This window comes from Lissotriton vulgaris, chromosome 2_1 (assembly GCF_964263255.1).
Source record: "Lissotriton vulgaris chromosome 2_1, aLisVul1.2, whole genome shotgun sequence".
NCBI classification, from domain to species: Eukaryota; Metazoa; Chordata; class Amphibia; order Caudata; family Salamandridae; genus Lissotriton; species Lissotriton vulgaris.
Genome location: NC_141687.1, coordinates 2,043,847,906 through 2,043,867,599, shown reverse-complemented (window position 1 = coordinate 2,043,867,599; position 19,694 = coordinate 2,043,847,906).

Here is a 19,694-nt window from a genome sequence, read left to right as displayed (position 1 = left end):
ATCCATAAAAACAATATTAAATGCACAACTGAATCCAATACCATTCTGGACTGTGAAAGCCTCACATTCAATTTGGCTCTCTCCGCGACCCACTCTTTTAGTGGAGTTCTTATCTATTGCAGCCCCAGAGGATATGGTGGATTTATCAAACCCCTCCCTGAGCTGGCTGCCACATTAGAAACCACATCCCCTCATACCACGCTGTTAGGAGATTTTAATATTCATTTTGATGACCCTAACAAGATGGAAGCAACAGAGCTTATTCAAGATTTCTTTGCGATCCAGCTTGCCCAAAAAGAAGTAGGGCTCAACCATTTGAAAGGTCATACCGTATACCCTATTTTCAGCAACCATCCTGCGATATGGGTGAGTGAACCTAGGGCTATCCCTTGGGCTGATCATTTCCTGATCCCATTTTATATATCTGCATCTTTGCATATACCCCATATTAAAGTCAGCGGGATGAAAACACGTCACTGGGCTAAATTTCGGGTGGACTCTTGGATCACAGCACTTAAAAATCGTAAACCCACGACTAGTTCTAGTCTTACCGGACCCTTTGCAAATTTTAATAGTGAGATCGAGTCTGCACTTGACACGGTTGCACCTACCAAACCCCACTGCAACAGGAGGAATAAAAAGACTCCATGGTATTGCCCTGAGTTGAGAAGACTTAAGCAGACATGCAAGAGACTTGAGAGGGAATGGAGGACAGATTATAGGGAGCTAGGAAAACGAAAATATTGAGAAGCCATAAAAATCTATCAAAAAGAAACAAAAAATATGCAGGCCGCCTACTATGAAGGCATTATCTCCTCGGCCACTAATACTTCAACAGAAATTTTTTGGGTAGTTCAGGATCTCCTAGACCTCCCGAAGAATGATTTGGACCTAGACATTTCCTGAAAACAGTGCAACGCTCTCGCAGAGTAGTTTTTCAGAGGAAAATTTAAAAACTTTACACCACGTTCCCACACCTACCTTGCCAGAATGATCTGGCAGATTCCAAACGGGCCGGGAGCATTCCAGAGGTCTGGCTTAAAGAAATTCATATCATGAAGCTAGAAAAACTGACAGAAATGTTTACCTAAATGAAATCAGGCTCACCTTTAGATCCAGGTCCACCATACATTCTACATAAGGCTGGAAATGCGATCTTTCCCTGTATCCTGGAGATGGTAAACATATCCTTGTCCTCAGGATCCGTCCCAGGTCCATGGAAACAAGCTATGGTCAGGGCTCTATTGAAAAAACCAAGCCTGGACCCAACAGATTTGGGCAATTATCACCCAATCTCACTGCTGCCAGCAATTGTAAACACTTTAGAAAAATATGTGAACTCCATCCTCTCCAATTTTTGGGAAAGTCATGACCTTCTGCATGCAACGCAGACGGGCTTCCGTCCTAATCACAGAACTGAGACCGCCCTTCTGTCTATAGTTGAGGACTCTAAACAGATCCTGGATCAAGGTGGAGCAGATGCCATCATCCTCCTTGATCAAAGCCTTCGATACTTCGATTCGGCCTTTGATACTGTTAATTTGTCCATCCTGACAGAGAGACTTCAAAGGCTGGGGCTTCAAGATAAGGTGCTTTTGTGGATACAATCTTATCTTGACAAGAGAACTTTTCAAGTCTTCTGTCTCCTCTGAGAAGCTAGAACTTAATCTTGGAGTCCCACAGGGCTCCTCACTTAGCCCCACACTTTTTAAGGTTTATATGCGGCCATTAGCTAACATTGTTCTACCTTACAACATTAAGATTGTAACCTACGCGGATGACACATAATTGGTCATCACTCTTAATGGGCCACACAATTTCCCCTCAGACTTTGAGATCTGCTTAAAGAAAGTTGCTTCTTGGATGGAGCATTCCTGCCTTCGTCTTAACAGAGGTAAAACCAAACTCATGCTGCTAGGGAACCATTTCAACATGGACCTCGGCCAGATTTGGCCAAAGTGCATCGGTCCTCCTCCAACTCCCAAAGCCAAGATAAAGAGCTTGGGCGTTTGGTTGGATAATGCTCTCAAATTTGACCACCAAGCAGTGAAGGTGACAGGGGTCTGTTTTGGGCTACTTAGATCCCTAAGGAAAATACTTCACACTGTTGCCATTGACTGCCAAGAGTACCTTAGTTCAAGCCTTATTTCTATTGCGCCTGGATTATGGTAACTACCTTTATCTGGGAGCTCTGAAGGCGACTTTGAGGAAACTCCAGATTGCTCAGAATTGTGCTGCCCGGATGCTTTTGGGCATCCCTAGATCACAATCACCCAAGCCAGATGTATGACGTTACAACGCATACTATCACAATGCATGCTTTTACAACGCATTTTTTACAACAAATGTACCCATACAACGCATATCTTTAAAACGCATACCATTACAAAGCGATATAGTAAAAGTAATGTATAAGTACCATTACAACAAAAACACATATAACGCATTCCTCAAGTTTACATTGTGGCGGGCGGTGCTCACTGCACCGCCCACAACAATGTGAAATACAAATGCACGCATTTGCATAATCGAAGCGGCAGGCACCGCGCGGTGCCTGCCGCTGCAATTATGCAAATGCAGGGGGATACCACAGGTACCCCCCGTGTGCCGCCCCCCCCTATGGCTGTCACTCTGGGGGCCCACAGGGGGCCCCCCCAGCAATCACCGCCTGCCTTTCCGTGGCGGCATTGCCGCCACGGAAAGGCCCCTATATTAAGCCATTGTAATATGGCTGGCGGTGTCCATTGGACACCGCCACCATATTAATCTATTACCGCCGCGGGCGCAAGGCGACCGCGGCGGTAAAGCGGCGGACGGTCTTTCCGTCTGCCATTGTCCCCTCCGCCATCCTAATCAGGCGGAGGGGAAAACGAGAGTGGTTGTCAGGCGGATTGCCTCCGCCTGGGTGGCGGTGGCCACCGCCACCCTGGCGGAGGCAATCCGCCCGATATCCTAATGGAGCCCCCAGTGACTGAAAACAAATTGGAGGACAAAAGGCTATTTCAAATACAAAACACACACTTTTAAATAGATAAATTAAATTACATGTTTTCACAGCAAATAAAAGGATTAAAAAAACAAATTCAAATGCATCGTTTCTGAAAATTTTACATTTCACACACAAAAACCAATAAATACGAGTAAGACACCATTTTGAAATCAGTTGTTTTTCAACTCCCAGAGAGACCAATCGCAAATAACTGACCCTCTGACTTATTGCCACAGAGACGACCTGAAGCCAAACAAAAACTACTTCATTCAAACATACAAGTAAGTTTCCAATTAAATAAAAATAAGCAAAGCATTATTCACAACAAATTTATTTTTAAAAATAAAGGTAACACATTTTTCTATTTCAGATTTATAAAATATTACCAATCAACAAATTACATCGTTACAACCTAACAACTATATACTCACAGATGTAAGTCCATTTGCATTTTATAAATAAGGTTGCAATATATCTGCTAAACCACCATAAAGTAACGTTTTCAAATGTCGTAACATAAAAAGTAATTGTCACATGCAGCAGTGTTTAAAAAACCAATAGTATAACCCATTTTTAGAAAAATTTCTCTTGTGACACCGTCTCAGTTTTATTTAAGTGACGTAGGTTGGTGAATAAAATATTTGTTTTTTTAAAAACAATGTAATTATTAATTCATGGATTTCGCATATTATAATTATTAAACAAATGTCTAATTAATTTTTTTGTCAGAAAAATCAATTATTGTGAAGTACCCAAAAACAGCACCGATAGAGTGTTGCTCAAAATAAGGAGCAACACTCTATATTTCCAAATTCAAAAAGGTACTTTTTAATAATTACTTTCCACATCTTGTTTTTTTAAAGGAATGCAGTTCCTTAAAAAAACAAAAAAAAACATTTTTACATTAACAAGTAAATTCAGCAAAATTGTTTAAAAGATCTGAAATCATTTTACTGAAATATGTAAAAAGATATTAAATGACATTGAAAATTCTTTCCTTTAAAATTGTAGGGTTATAAAATTAGATTTTAACATACTACATTTGTTTTAATCCATATACAGATAAATCAACTTTAAAAAAACGTGAAAAATTCTTCCTACTTAAATACCAAGGAAACAATTTAAAAGGTAATTTTTACTATTAAAATCATTGACTGCAGAAAAGCATCGTTTCCTAAAAACCTCTTTTTTCAGCACAACAAGCAAAAGTACCATATTAAAAAATGAACAATAAATAATCATGTTTCTCTTTCTTTCAACCCGAAAAAGCACTGTTCAATTTCAAGCTCAAAATCAAAGCCAAGAACGCAAAACTAAAGAACCAAAGGTAAGACGCTTTTTAAAAACATTTAAAATTAAAATTATTGTAATGTTTAAATGCAAACAATCCAAAAATGATATTTAAATGAAAACTGTTTTCTTTTTCATGTCATTAAAAATAACGTGCCAATGTTCAAGAAAAAAATCGGTGTGTTTTGCTAACAAGAACATAAAAGTTTTAAAAAGTGTTTGAAAACCAGTGTATGAATAAAGAAATGATTATTTACAAATATCAACAAACTATTAATCATTTTTTTTCAAATTCAAAACAGACAACCATCATAATAAGAAAGCTGGAAAAAAAAGCAAAACGAAATTACATCTTAAACAAAAACTGAAAACCTCCAATCTTTAAAGGTAAATGTGTCCAAAAAGCAACATTTTCCAAATAAATAAATGTGTAGCTGTAGGGAAACTGTGCGATAGTGAAGAGAAACCATTTCCAAATATAACTCCTGGAAGGTGTAGCAGTAGAGAAAGTGTGAGATAGTGTAGGGGTACCATTTTCTATTCTAACTCTAGTAAGGTGTAGCAGTAGTGAAAATGTGGGATAGTGTAGGGGGTACCATTTACTATTCTAACTCCAATAAGGTGTAGCAGTAGGGAAAGTGTGGGATAGTGTAGGGGTACCATTTACTATCCTAACTCCAAAAAGGTGTAGCAGTAGGGAAAGTGTGGGATAGTGTAGGGGTTCCATTTACTATTCTAACTCCAGGCAGGTGTAGCAGTAGGGAAAGTGTGGGATAGTGTAGGGGTTCCATTTACTATTCTAACTCCAGGCAGGTGTAGCAGTAGGGAAAGTGTGGGATAGTGTAGGGGGTTGGTTAATTCAATATTGTTCAAAGATAGGAGGCGCACAGCTGGCTGTAAATGAGCTTTAAATTCGTTGTGTTCTCAATGTTATAATCAATTGGGTGCTCCCAACAGGTAACGTGTCCGTCCTAGGCACGTCTTTATAAACAATAAATCATGTGTCACCATGAAGCCATGATGTCATCCCTGAATGTCGGGCACTCCTTTGGTTCTCATAAAAGCGAGACTCCAAATGTTATTCAGAAGAATTTTAATCATTCATCTTTGTTTTCATGAGTACTTTGTCTGAATCAGTTCAAATTATGTCAATCAAATTTTCACAAAGTAAATACATCCAAGTAAATATATCCAAATGCTCCAATGCATTTCGGGCATACAAAGCCCTTCGTCGGGGAGCCTCTGCAATTAAACGAGACATAGCAATGAGAACAGAGTCCCATCATATTATCCAAATAAACTGAACAGGGCATTGTGAAAAACGGGTGGCATGCTGGTGATCATGGCTCTTTAAAGCTTAGTGCTCGTGAAGCAGTCAGGGTGAAAATAAACTTAGTGCTCGTGAAGCGGTCAGGGTGAAAATAAACGAAAAGATAGTAAAATTACTTAAGGTGAGCGGTTTACAAAACAGTCAAGGAGACGCGGAGAACAGCCGGTATGAAACATTAAGTCAATGGGTGCATTCAAGTTACTAAAAACAAAGGTCACTCGATGTGAAGAGGCGCGGGTCATATCCAGTGTTGAGACGCTAGGTGAGCCTGAAGTGCAAGTGAATGACATGTGGGTCTACGCGAATAGCATTTGACTATACGTTCGACAGTAACGTGAAAGTTAAGTTACTCGAGTGCTAGGTTGACTGCGAAGCATACCGGAGTGCCGGATTTAATCTAAGGAAAACTTACTTACTTGTAGTGTTGTGGTCGATTGCTACGGACGTCGGTTTAGTGTAAACAGGAAGTGCTGTGAGTTTAGTAGGGATAGTGAAAACCGAAAACGGACTAGCGGGAGTGTCCGAGGAAAGTGGCCATCTTGGAAAGGTTACCCAAGTGGTGGAAAAAGATTACCCAAGTGTTGAAAAAAGCATAAGGATTTAAGAAAAGTAAATTAACTTCAACAAATACAGCAATAATCAATCGCATGTTAGGAAACAATGTCAATGATCTAAACAAAACATGAGAATTCTAAACGGTCATTGAGACCGATTGGTTTCATGGTCTGCATACGATAAATCCAAGCCATTTCTCTCTGAAGTAGGTGCTTATTATTGTCCATACCTTCAATTTTCCGCACCTGTTCTAGAATCAAAAACTTAAGTTGGGAGACGTTATGTCGGTTTTTATTGAAATGTGTCGCCACATTGGACTTAGTGTTTTTGAGTCTGATGTTGGATTTGTGTTCGTTAATACGAGTCTTGATCTTTCTCTCCGTCTTTCCTATGTAACTTTTTCCGCAAGGACATTTGATTAAATATACGACATTGGTTGAGTCGCATGTGGCATTCACAAACAATTTTATAGGAGTTCCTTTCATGGGGTGGTTCACTACAGTTCCCGTGATGATGTTGTTACAATTTCCGCAATTTTTACATGGTCTAGTGCCTTTAGAAGGCAACCTCTCCTGGTGTTTCATTGTCAAAATTTCTTTTAAGTTGGCACTGCGGGTATAGGCAAAAAGAGGTGGTTCCTTGAAGGTAGTGCCAAAATCTGGTTCAATGCTCATAATCGGCCAATGCTTTAAAATTATTCGTTTGTACACTGAACTCATGTTGGAAAATTTTGAAACTAGTACCACCCTGTTAGTCTGTTTTTGAGGAGTCTTAGAAAACAATGTTTCCCTTGGAGTGTCAATGGCTTTCTTCTTTGCGCTTTCTATGAGGGTTGGAGGATATCCTCTGGCTAGGAACCTTTCTCCCATCTCCTGTAACCTGATTTGAGTTTGATCAGGGTTAGAGGTAATTCTTCTGATTCTCAGCATTTGTGATGCGGGTAGGTGAGTTTTTAAAGATCCTTGGTGGTGACTGGAAAAATGTAGTGCATTGTTACGATCAGTTTTTTTACGAAATAAATCCGTCTCAAAACCTGTAGTGGTGACAGTAATCTTGACGTCCAGAAAGGTGATTGTTTTACTGTCGATCTCCCAGGTGAACTGAATACGTTCATTTGCTTGATTCAATGAGGTTAAGGCTTGTGATAAGGATTCTTTCGTATTTCTCCACACAATGAAAACATCGTCTATGTACCTTGCGTACATTTTCATGTTGTTTGTCCAGGTTGGGTTTTCGTGAATATGTGTCTGTTCAAAATGTTTCATGTAGATATTAGCGTAGGTGGGCGCCGCGCAATTACCCATAGAGGTTCCAGACAGCTGTAGATACCAATCGTTATCTAGTTGGAAATAGCTTTGGCACAGAGTAAACATAGTTAACTCCATGAGAAATTGTTGCATGTCAGGTTCAAGGTGACTCTCTAAAATGGATTTTTCCATGGCCTCAATACCTCCAGCATGGGGGATAGAAGTGTATAGTGAGCGGACATCCGCCGTGCATAGTACTATGCATTCTCCTTCTGTGATGTTCACACTGGCCAGTTTCTGAAGGAAATCTGTGGTGTCTTGGATGTAGCTATTCATCTGTTTGACGCTGTGTTGTAAGTACCGGTCTATAAACCTGCCGACGGGTTCATGCAGTGAACCCTTGGTTGAGACTATCGGCCTGAAAGGAGGATCCTCTAGGCACTTATGGATCTTAGGTATAAGGTAGATGATGGGACTTTTTGGAAAAGGTTTGAGTAGGTATTTTTATGTCCTGTCATCAATGGTTCCACATTCATGGGCTTTTTGTACAATGTTGGTTAGTATTTCTTTGAATTGTGTGGTGGGATTGCCAGGCAGTTTCATGTATGTGAGTTCATCTTGAATGTGCTCTTGTATCTTGCGATGATACATGGATGAATTCATTACCACCAAGAGAAATGGAACGCAGTATTGAACAAATGCAGCTTAGACCTGATTTTGTTAATTATTCAGGAATTATCGAACATTTTAACTGAATTGAACAAGGAGATCAAAGAAGTAGAAAATGAATTATCCAACATGACTACCACTGAGGAATGGAGTAAGATTCTGGAAGATATAAAGGTACAGATTGACAAACACTCTCGAGAAATTAACGACAGGAAAATCAGAAAATTCAGAAGGGACACCCAAGATTATAAATTGGGAGAAGTATATACGTGGGCTGATGTATATGCCCAACGTAGAAGAAACAAACCACCTAATTCACAAACTGACACGTCCTCTTCCGAGAGCAATACCTCCAACCGCCCACTCAGAAAGACTCTTATTCCATCGAACCTGCCAACTGAACCCACCACAAGTACGGAAACTCAGAGTCAACAATCAGGTTCCTCTACTGCGGTGCCTTTTTTAGTCTTAGAAAAGGAAAGAGAAAAAGAGAAAGAACCTGTTCACACGAGTACTCGGAGCACAAAGAAGAACAACAAGAAAAAGAACACTTGATTATCAATATCTCTGACATTCCCCTCAACAAACATGAACTGAATTTATTATCCAAAGGCACATCATTCGTACTGACTTACAGGACTAATCCATTGGAACTACAGGTCAATACCTACAAGTTTGTCAGGAAACTCAAACTACGACACTACTTTGATCATGTATTACCTCCATTACCAAACAAAAAAGATCAACTGTTGGGCCTCAGACCAGCCAGCACTTTTGAAGCACCTATAAGCCATAAGAGTATTGATTTATTCGAAAACTTGGTAAATCAAGATATTATGAAGTTGAATTACAACAAGAAAAAACAAAGAAACATCACACAGAAGGATCATGACACCTTGAGAAAATTATCTGAGAACAAGGAGATAAAATGCATCAAAGCTGACAAGGGCAGAGCCCTGCTGGTAATGAATTCATCCATGTATCATCGCAAGATACAAGAGCACATTCAAGATGAACTCACAAACATGAAACTGCCTGGCAATCCCACCACACAATTCAAAGAAATACTAACCAACATTGTACAAAAAGCCCATGAATGTGGAACTATTGATGACAGGACAAAAAAATACCGACTCAAACCTTTTCCAAAAAGTCCCATCATTTACCTTATACCTAAGATCCATAAGTGCCTAGAGGATCCTCCTTTCAGGCCGATAGTCTCAACCAAGGGTTCACTGCATCAACCCGTCGCCAAGTTTATAGACCAGTACTTACAACACAGCGTCAAACAGATGAATAGCTACATCCAAGACACCACATATTTCCTTCAGAAACTGGCCAGTGTGAACATCACAGAAGGAGAATGCATAGTACTATGCACGGCGGATGTCCGCTCACTATACACTTCTATCCCCCATGCTGGAGGTATTGAGGCCATGGAAAAATCCATTTTAGAGAGTCACCTTGAACCTGACATGCAACAATTTCTCATGGAGTTAACTATGTTTACTCTGTACCAAAGCTATTTCCAACTAGATAACGATTGGTATCTACAGCTGTCTGGAACCTCTATGGGTTATTGCGCGGCGCCCACCTACGCTAATATCTACATGAAACATTTTGAACAGACACATATTTACGAAAACCCAACCTGGACAAACAACATGAAAATGTACGCAAGGTACATAGACGATGTTTTCATTGTGTGGAGAAATACGAAAGAATCCTTATCACAAGCCTTAACCTCATTGAATCAAGCAAATGAACGTATTCAGTTCACCTGGGAGATCGACAGTAAAACAATCACCTTTCTGGACGTCAAGATTACTGTCACCACTACAGGTTTTGAGACGGATTTATTTCGTTAAAAAACTGATCGTAACAATGCACTACATTTTTCCAGTCACCACCAAGGATCTTTAAAAACTCACCTACCCGCATCACAAATGCTGAGAATCAGAAGAATTACCTCTAACCCTGATCAAACTCAAATCAGGTTACAGGAGATGGGAGAAAGGTTCCTAGCCAGAGGATATCCTCCAACCCTCATAAAAAGCGCAAAGAAGAAAGCCATTGACACTTCAAGGGAAACATTGTTTTCTAAGACTCCTCAAAAACAGACTAACAGGATGGTACTAGTTTCAAAATTTTCCAACATGAGTTCAGTGTACAAATGAATAATTTTAAAGCATTGGCCGATTATGAGCATTGAACCAGATTTTGGCACTACCTTCAAGGAACCACCTCTTTTTGCCTATACCCGCAGTGCCAACTTAAAAGAAATTTTGACAATGAAACACCAGGAGAGGTTGCCTTCTAAAGGTACTAGACCATGTAAAAATTGCGGAAATTGTAACAACATCATCACGGGAACTGTAGTGAACCACCCCATGAAAGGAGCTCCTATAAAATTGTTTGTGAATGCCACATGCGACTCAACCAATGTCGTATATTTAATCAAATGTCCTTGCGGAAAAAGTTACATAGGAAAGACGGAGAGAAAGATCAAGACTCGTATTAACGAACACAAATCCAACATCAGACTCAAAAACACTAAGTCCAATGTGGCGACACATTTCAATAAAAACCGACATAACGTCTCCCAACTTAAGTTTTTGATTCTAGAACAGGTGCGGAAAATTGAAGGTATGGACAATAATAAGCACCTACTTCAGAGAGAAATGGCTTGGATTTATCGTATGCAGACCATGAAACCAATCGGTCTCAATGACCGTTTAGAATTCTCATGTTTTGTTTAGATCATTGACATTGTTTCCTAACATGCGATTGATTATTGTTGTATTTGTTGAAGTTAATTTACTTTTCTTAAATCCTTATGCTTTTTTCAACACTTGGGTAATCTTTTTCCACCACTTGGGTAACCTTTCCAAGATGGCCACTTTCCTCGGACACTCCCGCTAGTCCGTTTTTGGTTTTCACTATCCCTACTAAACTCACAGCACTTCCTGTTTACACTAAACCGACGTCCGTAGCAATCGACCACAACACTACAAGTAAGTAAGTTTTCCTTAGATTAAATCCGGCACTCCGGTATGCTTCGCAGTCAACCTACCACTCGAGTAACTTAACTTTCATGTTACTGTCGAACGTATAGTCAAACGCTATTCGCGTAGACCCGCATGTCATTCACTTGCACTTCAGGCTCACCTAGCGTCTCAACACTGGATATGACCCGCGCCTCTTCACATTGAGTGACCTTTGTTTTTAGTAACTTGAATGCACCCATTGACTTAATGTTTCATACCGGCTGTTCTCCGCGTCTCCTTGACTGTTTTGTAAACCGCTCACCTTAAGTAATTTTACTATCTTTTCATTTATTTTCACCCTGACCGCTTCACGAGCACTAAGTTTATTTTCACCCTGACTGCTTCACGAGCACTAAGCTTTAAAGAGCCATGATCACCAGCATGCCACCCGTTTTTCACAATGCCCTGTTCAGTTTATTTGGATAATATGATGGGACTCTGTTCTCATTGCTATGTCTCGTTTAATTGCAGAGGCTCCCCGATGAAGGGCTTTGTCTGCCCGAAATGCATTGGAGCCTTTGGATATATTTACTTGGATGTATTTACTTTGTGAAAATTTAATTGACATAATTTGAACTGATTCAGACAAAGTACTCATGAAAACAAAGATGAATGATTAAAATTCTTCTGAATAACATTTGGAGTCTCGCTTTTATGAGAACCAAAGGAGTGCCCGACATTCAGGGATGACATCATGGCTTCATGGTGACACATGATTTATAGTGTAGGGGGTACCATTTACTATTCTAACTCCAGGAAGGTGTAGCAGTAGGGAAAGTGTGGGATAGTGTAGGTGTACCATGTACTATTCTAACTCCAGGAAGGTGTAGCAGTAGGGAAAGTGTGAAATAGTGTAGGGGTTCCATTTACTATTCTAACTCCAGGAAGGTGTAGCAGTAGGGAAAGTGTGGGATAGTGTAGGGGGTACCATTTACTATTCTAACTCCAGGAAGGTGTAGCAGTAGGGAAAGTGTGGGATAGTGTAGGGGGTACCATTCACTATTCTAATTCCGGGAAGGTGTAGCAGTAGAGAAAGTGTGGGATAGTGTAGGGGTACCATTTACTATTCTAACTCCAGGAAGGTGTAGCAGTAGGGAAAGTGTGGGAAAGTGTAGGGGTACCATTTACTATTCTAACTCCTTTAAAATGCTACATTAGGAAAGGTTAGGAATAGTCCTTCCCAAAAAAAACTCAATATTTAATTGCAATTTTTTTTGTCTTTTAATTTACAGAAAATGTCTTCAGAACAGACTGCATCATACATAAAATCAAAGAAAGGAAACCGCTTGCTAAAACATGCAGGATATATACATTGTAAAGAAAGGATAAGTGAACCACGAAGACATTGGAGGTGTGTGCAATATTACTCATCCCATTGCAGTGGCAGAGCGGTTACTCTTGGAGAAAACATTATTAAAACAACTGACCATAACCACTCTGCCTCTGCAATGGAGATTGAGGTTAGAGAAACCATCAATGAAATGAAAGACATTGCATGCACCTCCAATGACTCCACAGGTTCTATATTAAGAGAGGTTGCACAGCATGTCCCCAGTCATGTAGCTAGAAATATGCCTATCATTCCCAATTTGCGAAAAATTATTCAAAGACAAAAGCAGGCAAGTAATGCCCATACAACAACACCTCATACCTTTTCTGACATTCAAATTCCTAATGAACTCACTATTTCTTTTTTCTAATGAACCTTTCCTCCTGCATGACAACCAAAACCCTCAAAAACGTATTCTTATCTTTAGTACACCCCGTAACCTTGTTAAATTAGAGAACAGTGAAATTTGGATGATGGACGGGACGTTTAAAAGTACACCCCATCCTTTCACCCACATTTACACTATTCACGCAAAGATTAACCACAATGTAATTCCCCTAGTATATAGTTTGCTACCTGATAAACAAACTGCAACCTACACTGAACTTTTATCAGTGATTAAAAGCAAAACATCGAATAAAAGTCCTAGGAAAATAATTATTGATTTTGAATTTGCATTGATTAATGTAATCACCAAAACGTACTCGGATACTCAAATTCAGGAATGTTTGTTTCATTTTTCCCAGACATTTCGGCGTAAACTTCAAAAAACATCCCTGCTTGCAGATTATTCAACAGATAGCAAATTACAGTTTGAACTAAAAAAACTAACTGCGCTTTGCTTTGTTCCTCCTGAAAGTGTAGACGAATACTACACTGCAATTACAGAGTCTGCATTTTTTAATGAGAACAAAAATGAATTGGCACCCTTACTAAATTATTTTGAAGACACATGGATTGGGCATCTTAGCAGGTCGGGTCGCAGGGGGAAGCCACGATTCCATGTGGAGTGGTGGAACTGCTACACGAGCTGTTTAGAAGGAGAGGCAAAAACAAACAATGCCATAGAGGGATGGCATAACTCCTTCAACCATACAATTGGAAAACCTAAACCAAACTTCTATCATTTTTTAGAAACTTTGAAGAAGGAGCAAAGTTTCCAAGAAATGAGAATCTCTCAAACATTAACTGGTAGCCTAAACCCACGCATCTCCCAAAAATCTAAACAAATGTCTGAGAGACTATTGGCTATTCTACAACAGTTTTCGTTGTGTGTGGCTTTAGACTACCTTGATAATGTTGCTAACATTCTACATTTTTTAAATATAATTTACACATTACTTTCCTGCTTTGACCTAAATTATATAGACTTTTCAATTCAATTTGCATTAACATTTTTGAAAATTATTTTGTCAAATTAACGTTCGGTCACCTTACCTGTAGTTGTCTTCTTTCTTTTTCTTCATCTGTTTTCCCCCCAAAAAATCATTTTTTTTGCAAAATCCAATTCACCAAGCAATCCAAGGATGTAAAAATATTTTTTCTTTTTTCCAATCAGTTCACCATTTTTAAATTGCATTTTTTTAAATCCATTCTTTATAATTTAAAAATGCATTCAATATCTTTTAAAAAATATCTTCTAGGATCGAATACAACATATCCCAAAAAAATGCTTCTTTTTTGATTCCTCTCATTAATCTTCTTATTTGAAAGACAAAATCCAAACCCATTTGAAAATCCACTTCTTCAAAGTTGATTATTTCTTCCAAAATCCAGCTTCCTTTTCCTAAAAATCGTATTCATAAATCCAAAAAAAACCCAGTCATTTTGAAAAATTCCATATGCTTTCAAAGGCAATCTCGAAAATATTCCAATGTTCCCGAAATCCAAGATCTTCCAAATTCGATCCGGAAAATAATCCAATATCCCCCAAATCCTTTTTCTTACAAAGTGCATCCCGAAAGTAATCCAAAATTCACAAAATCCAAGATCTTTCAAACTCCATCCTGAAAATAATCCAAAGTCCCCGAAATCCATTTTCTTACAAAGTCCATCTGGAAAGTTATCCAAAGTCCCCGAAATCCTAGATCTTTAAAAGTCAATAAGGAAAAAAATCCACAATTCCTGAAACCAAAGTTCATTCCAAGTCGATCACCCAAATAATCCAAAATCCAGGAAACCAGAGGTCTTTCAAACTCGATCACCAAATTAATCCAAAGTACATGTATTCGATCTACTTTTAGATATTTTTTACATTGCATTTTAAATTATCACATTTTTTAAACTAATAAAAAGTCATACATCCTAAAATAACATTAACATTCACCATACTTTGAAAAACAATACTTTAATAATACACATTAACCTATTATTTCTAGAGACCCAACAAAGGCATACTCTACTTACATGATCGGCGACATGCTGAAATTACAACATAAACATTACAAAAGTCATATGCAACCTCTCCTTATCATTCTTTACAATATATATATACTTTTTTACATTCTAATGTTTATAAATAAAGTTTAAATTATATCCTACCTGAGCGCAGTTCTGCTTCCTGCTGCATCATCCTTCGACGCTGTTCAAAATGGCCGCTTGCATGCACGTTTACGCGTCGACGTCATCTGGAGCTACAAAGATGAAAAAGGGACTATTTATTATTATGTTAAAATTAACATACAAAAACATTTTTTATATATGTAACATGCATAGTATTATTTATTAAAAATATTCTAAAAATGAATAAAAATATTCTCGTTCTATATACATTTTTTTAAGTAAAAATTTCAAATTTACAATATTGACTCGTATTATTAAATATTATTTTTTATTTTAAACCTATTTTATGTATTTTATTAAATCGAAATGTATTATACATGCTACTTACCTCTATTCTTCCCCCATTTCTTTCACATCCTGCTTGCTTCTTCGTGTAAATAAGCTTCTAAAGTAGTTCCCCGGCATTCATAACAACAGCTATGGAAATAATTAAAGGACATTACTCTCCATTGATATCAATTGATTTGCGTGGGAAAACATCTTTATTATTTTTTTTCAATACTTATTTAATTAAAAAAAATATTAGTATTTTTCTATTATATATCTTATGTTCTACTTTATTCCATTTAAAACATTTTTTTTTTATTAAGGCTTCTTTTTTTTTAAATAATTCTTTTTTTTAAAACCATTCTTTTTTTAATATATAATTTATTTGTGTTTTTCTCGACTATTAATTAATACTTGAGTATTAATTCATTATTATTCCTATTTTCTGTTTTTTTTAATTTATTACTTCATTATTTTTTTAATGTAACTTTTTTTTAATTTTCAAGAGTATTTCTTCTCTATCTTATTTAATATATTTATTTATTTATTTATATTTATTTATTTACTTAATTTTTTTTCTTCTTTATTATTAACATTATTCGTAATTAATATTAAATGAATACTCTAAAGTATTTTTTTTCCTTTTGACAAAATTATTAAATCTTAATTATTTTTATCTACAATATTAATTTCCTTTTTTACTTTTTTAATTATTTTTTTAAACTTTTTTATTCACCCATATACCGGGAGGACAAAATATTAGATCCTGTTACTCAAAGAATATTTTCAAGCCATATACCGGGAGGACAAAATATTAGATCCTGTTACTATCAAGGGTTGGCTTGGTAAAATTTCCCTCCCATGTCTTTCTGTTAACCAGAGTGAGAAGCTAGAGAGTGAAATCTCGGAAGACGAAGTGAGGAGAGCCATCCAGAATGCCAAGAAAGGGAAGGCATCTGGGCCAGATGGCCTACCTGCAGAAATGTATAGATCATTGGAGCAAGAGCTTGTCCCCTTTTTGACAATCCTGTTTAACCAGATTCTTTTGGATGGGGTGCCTCCTCCAGTGTCATGGGACGATGCTTCCATTACTGTAATATTAAAACCTGGGAAGCCATCAACCGCATGCGGTTCATACAGACCAATCTCTATTCTAAATGGTGATTACAAGATATTCCCATCTATACTTGCAACTAGACTAGCTGTAGTTGCACCCTTCATTCTACATCCAGGTCAGAAGGGGTTTGTCAAGGGGCGACAGCTTTTCGAATTGACCTACGACTTAATAGGAGCTATAGATCTGGCAGTTTTGGAATCTCTCCCACTCGCGGCTCTTACGTTGGATGCTACCAAGGCCTTCGACAGGGTCAACTGGTTGTACCTGTCGGAGGCCTTGGCAAACTTCAACGTGAGAAATGGATTCCGTCGAGCAATTGGTCTTCTCTACAGGAATCCCAAGGCCTGTGTTCTGGTCAATGGGGTATTGTCTGACCCTATTGACATCTCGAGGGGAACTCGGGAGGGCTGCCCACTCTCTCCACTTCTTTTTGATCTATATGCGGAACCATTTGCCCAGAGTTTGAGGGACAGTGTTGACATCAAAGGGTCCATATGCAGGGGTTGGGAGAGAAAGGTGGCCCTATATGCGGACGACATCCTCATCTTTACGTCCGCACCCCATTTGACCCTTCCTGCAATATTCAATCTGGCATCGGAGTTTGGGGAGGTGTCCGGTTACGAGATTAATACATTAAATACTGAGATGATGACCTGGAACATCGATCAGAGTTCCTTTAGTTCCGGCATTCGGCCGGGTAAGGAGATGAGGTATCTAGGCCTTGATGTTGTTGGGGATATAGATCAGATTGCCACTAATAATTTTTCGAAAGTGGCTAAGGAATGTCGCAAGTTGCTCCAGAATTGGGCCCATCTCCTGTTGTCTTTACTGGGTAGAATTAACCTTGTTAAGATGTCTATTCTACCCAAGATTACCTTCTTATTCAATATTATTCATTTATATTTTGAACCTCTTCTTATTAAAAAATTACAGGCTGACATTAACACCTTCATCTGGAACAATCACCTTCCAAAAATTTCTTGGAAGAAAATCAGGAGAATTAGAGATAAGGGCGGGCTTGCAGCCCCTGACCTGCAGATCTATGCCTGGGCCTTCCAGCTATCTCACGCTAGGGTGTTATTAAATAATCCATCTGACCATGGAGTTGGTCCTATTTTTTCCACATTGTTGATGGCAGAGGGGGTGAGCCAGTCAACTTTTCTTTTTAAATTTGGAGATCCCAAGTTTAAAAAAAAAGTCAAACTGAAAATCTTACAGGGTATGGCAAGAATTTGGGCCCAGTTAACAAAAGGTATTAAAACAGGGTTCTATGGTAGTAGAACTCCTCTGTGGGGTCTTCCTGATAGCCCGGCTTGGCTGGGAGATGTACTTGCTCTATCTATCAGAGATGCTGGACTTCTGGAGTGGGGAGAACTATTCGTTGATGGTGCTTTGTTACCCTGGGACTGCTTAAGAAACAAAATTGGCCCGAACTTTTCCAGACTCAAATACTTGCAAATATCCAGTTGGTCCAGAGCATATAATGCTTTACCATCTCGAGCAATTAAATTTCCATTGGGTACACACAGTAATCTTATCACCCTTCTAATTGACAAGCCTCCCACTAAGAAGGAGATTTAATTCTGGTATAATCTAATAATGGAAGAACTGGATGGCGAATTTCTGCTACCGGAACAGCTTTGGTCACCACATCTAATTAACCCCAACCTGCAAGACCTTTGGATTACATCATGTGGTATGATGTGGGATATCGTCAAGCCGGCATGGCTGCGTAGAAACCACATCTTTACTATTCACCGTGCTTATTATTCGCCCTCACGACTTTCTAAATTCAATCAGGGAAATAGGGTGGCTTGTGCGAGATGTGGGCTCTTAGCAGCAGCCGACACACACATGTTTTTTGAGTGCCCTCACCTTTCCCTGTTTTGGGAAGACTTAAGTAAGACCCTTTCAATATCACTCGGTACCAATATTGTTCTAGACCTTACCTCTGTAATTTTTGGCATTGTGGAAAGGGTTCCCGCATCGGCAAGAACGTTGATTTTCTATTCTATCCTGCTTGCTAGGAGGGAGATATGTAAGAAATGGAAAGACTCTCTACCTCCCTCAATTAATGACTGGTATACTTCGGCCCTACAGGTTTCCAGGTTAGATTTAGCCAGAGTTGGTAACAGTGACAAAAGATCTTTCTGGCATCTCCTGAGGTGGGACCATTGAGAACCTGTTTCCGCCCCCCACCCCCCGGTCCAATGATTAAGCCATCAATCCCATCCTTGGGTATAGCCGAATTTTTATGCTATACTAGCATCTTGGCTACACTCCTAAGACCTTTATATAGTTTTCTGTCTCTGCAAAGCTGATCTATGCACTACTGCTGAGGGATGAACGCCCCATTCCATATCCACACCCCCCCCCCCCACCCCAGTCGTAAGAACTGAGGCAGCATGGTGCTTTTATATCGGCAAGTTGCACAATCAGAACCTATGTGGCATATGAGGACAAAAGAAAAAAAATGTTTTATTCAAACTTAAAAAACAACATTGTTACTTGAGTATTATTTTTTAGAAAAAATTTAATTAATATTATCATATTATTTTTCAAATATTACTTCAAATACTAAATTGTTACTTGAGTATTATTTTTTTTAAAAAGATTTAATTAATATTATCAAAATATTTTTACAAATATTACTTTATTTACAATATATTGTAAAATTCTTTTAAACTAAATTGTTACTTAAGTATTAATTCAATTAATATATTTTTTAATTTTTAAATATATTTTAAACTAGCGCAAAACACATACAAAATAATTATACTTACGTTGTAAAGAGTTGCGTTGTAATGACATCTGCGTTGTAATGGTATACGTTGTAAAACCATGCGTTGTAAAGGCACTTGAGTTGTCATAGATTCGTTGTAATGGTAGTGCGTTGTAAAAGTTGCGTTGTAAAGGATGTTCCCCGCCCAAGCCTGCTCTTAAAGCTTAACACTGGCTACCTATCTTGGAAAGAACACAATTTAAGGCCCTGTGTCTTGCCCATAAGACTGCATGGGGAATAGGCCCGGAAATCAACAAATCCCTTATTATTCATTATCTGTCCACGAGGGAGCTTCGTTCTCTTAACCTTAATTTGCTAGCTGCCCCCAAAAGGAAAGAGCGGGTGGCAGATAATTTGTGTGTAATGTGGCAAAACTGTGGAACACATTCGCTCTGAAGCCAGTATCCTGCCTTTTAGTAAACTCTTGAAAACCTGGCTCTTCCCAAAAACAGCCCCAAGAATTCCTCCTGGTTGTCTGCCTGATTGCTAGTGCTGAGATGCCTGTGGGT